General features: G+C 55.9%; 2 non-coding genes across 2 annotated transcripts; both read right to left on the bottom strand.

The window, feature by feature from the left end:
- Positions 1–893: 893 nt before the first annotated feature.
- On the bottom strand, positions 894–1,005 carry TRNAL-CAA (transfer RNA leucine (anticodon CAA)). The gene is made up of 2 exons: positions 968–1,005; positions 894–939 (listed from the first exon to the last, which is right to left on the bottom strand). It is a non-coding gene; the product is annotated as a tRNA-Leu (tRNA).
- Positions 1,006–1,293: 288 nt separating this feature from the next.
- TRNAV-AAC (transfer RNA valine (anticodon AAC)) lies at positions 1,294–1,366 on the bottom strand. Its single transcript has one exon. It is a non-coding gene; the product is annotated as a tRNA-Val (tRNA).
- Between the last annotated feature and the right edge of the window lie 1,134 nt (positions 1,367–2,500).

Here is a 2,500-nt window from a genome sequence, read left to right as displayed (position 1 = left end):
CTCCAAAAAAAAGTGCTCGTCCGGGATTTGAACCTGGGACCTCTCGCACCCTAAGCGAGAATCATACCCCTAGACCAACGAGCCACCGCATGCAGAGTGCAGTGAGGGGGAGGGGGTGGTCTGCTTACCTCACTTGGCGCCATGCCCCAGTCTCTCCACGGCCTGACCCCTGCGTGTCACGTGGCCTGCCCCTGGCGCAAGCGCAGAGGACTGAGCTGCTTCTCAAGCAGAGAAACAAGAAGAAGAGCGGCAGCCTTCGCTGGCCAAAGGCCATCTGCTGCCGCTCGATCGGGCTCGATCAGGCGAGATATATGTGGCCGACCGGCCTAGAGCGCAAACCTGTGCTGCTCAGGGTGGGCAGCTTCCCAGCAGGAGGATGTGTCTTGAAAGCCGACAGAGGCAAGAAGGCGCACTCCCTCAGCCCGCTCCAACCTCTGGATTCCTGCGAATTTCAGAAGAGAACTCTGGGGCAGCATGGCTTCTGTCATCTCCCAACAGCCCCTCTGTTCTTGCTATGTAAATACCTTTACATCCCCCGGACTGAGCATGTCTGTTTTTTTATTTTTATTTTGCTGAGGTGTGGTGCCTTCAACGACCGACAGGTGGCAGGAGAGCACTTTCTCCAACTGTGAAGGGGACTTTTTTCACTTCCTGAGTAGACTGGGCTCAGTGACATATGCCACCAAGCCAGCCACTAGAAAATGCGGGTTTTGCAGCTGTGGGCCAGTGGGGGTTTAAGGGCAGGTGTGCCTCCGGCGTCTCTGGCAGACAGCTCCAGTTGCAAGGCAGCAGAAGAGAACAGGGAGGCTTGCCGGGCGCTGCATTCGGGGGCCCCCACGAGGTTTTCCGCAAGCCTTACACTCTGAAATGTGCTCAAAAAAATGAGCCCGGCTTGTCAGGAGTGGGATTTGAACCCACGCCTCCAATCGGAGACCAGAACATCCAGATGCAGGTAAGAGCTGCGCCTCTTGAGTCTGGCGCCTTAGACCACTCGGCCACCCTGACAGCTATGGGCAGGATTGGGAAAGATTCTTCAGTACCCAATGTCGCCACGTGCCAGCGCTGGTTTTCATGCCCCGATCTCTGCATCAAAAGTACCCAAACACTCACTTAAGGACCCAGGGATGGCAGGAAACGCCCACTGATGGAGCCAGTGGACAGTTTGCAGGGTGCAAATAAGGGCTGGCCTCAGATCACTCATGGCGTAGTGCCGGCTTGTCCATACCTGTCGAAACCTGCATGCGGTCAAATGTGTCCGATTGACATTGTGGAAATAAAAAGAAACCAGCACCATGTTTCTGCCCGGTCTCGAACCGGGGACCTTTCGCGTGTTAGGCAAATGTGATAACCACTACACTACAGAAACAGCTCTGGGAGGCTGCGCTCTAGTGTGCTGGGACAGCTTTCAGTTGAAAGGCTTTGTGGCACTGATGTCTCATGGGGCCCGCTGGTACCTGCCAGGTGGCACACACCAACGTGAAAGTTTGGCGCAAGCCTGCGCAGGACCTACATGGCAGCACTCACAGCACCTCACACACAGGCTGCAGACACATACAAAAGACCAAGCTGGATGCAACAGTGGCGCGAGCCATGGCAGTCCCCACCCAGAAGGCATGTCCAAACCTTTATACATCAGCTCGCCGCCAGCGCATCATTACAAAGGAGGGGGAATTTCCAACACTGCCTCTTGGGCCATGGGCTTAAAAGCAGCCAACCATTGGCGACGGGCATCGAACCAGATACGGTCACGCACAAACTATTTTTGGGGGGGAATTGGGGACTCTGTGTTTTTTGTTTTCGGCGCTCCAAAAAAAAGGGCTCGTCCCGGATTTGAACCCGGGACCTCTCGCACCCTAAGCGAGAATCATACCCCTAGACCAACGAGCCACCGCATGCAGAGAGCAGTGAGGGGGAGGGGGGTGGTCTGCTTACCTCACTTGGCGCCATGCCCCAGTCTCTCCACGGCCTGACCCCTGCGTGTCACGTGGCCTGCCCCTGGCGCAAGCGCAGAGGACTGAGCTGCCTCTCAAGCAGAGAAACAAGAAGAAGAGCGGCAGCCTTCGCTGGCCAAAGGCCATCTGCTGCCGCTCGATCGGGCTCGATCAGGCGAGATATATGTGGCCGACCGGCCTAGAGCGCAAACCTGTGCTGCTCAGGGTGGGCAGCTTCCCAGCAGGAGGATGTGTCTTGAAAGCCGACAGAGGCAAGAAGGCGCACTCCCTCAGCCCGCTCCAACCTCTGGATTCCTGCGAATTTCAGAAGAGAACTCTGGGGCAGCATGGCTTCTGTCATCTCCCAACAGCCTCCCTGTTCTTGCTATGTAAATACCTTTACATCCCCCGAACTGAGCATGTCTGTTTTTTTATTTTTATTTTGCTGAGGTGTGGTGCCTTCAACGACCGACAGGTGGCAGGAGAGCACTTTCTCCAACTGTGAAGGGGACTTTTTTCACTTCCTGAGTAGACTGGGCTCAGTGACATATGCCACCAAGCCAGCCACT

Source organism: Ambystoma mexicanum, chromosome 2q (assembly GCF_040938575.1).
Source record: "Ambystoma mexicanum isolate Mex_15411 chromosome 2q, UKY_AmexF1_1, whole genome shotgun sequence".
In the NCBI taxonomy this organism is placed as follows: domain Eukaryota; kingdom Metazoa; phylum Chordata; class Amphibia; order Caudata; family Ambystomatidae; genus Ambystoma; species Ambystoma mexicanum.
The sequence above is the reverse complement of the archived record's forward strand: the minus strand, read 5'-3'. Positions and strand labels throughout refer to the sequence as shown.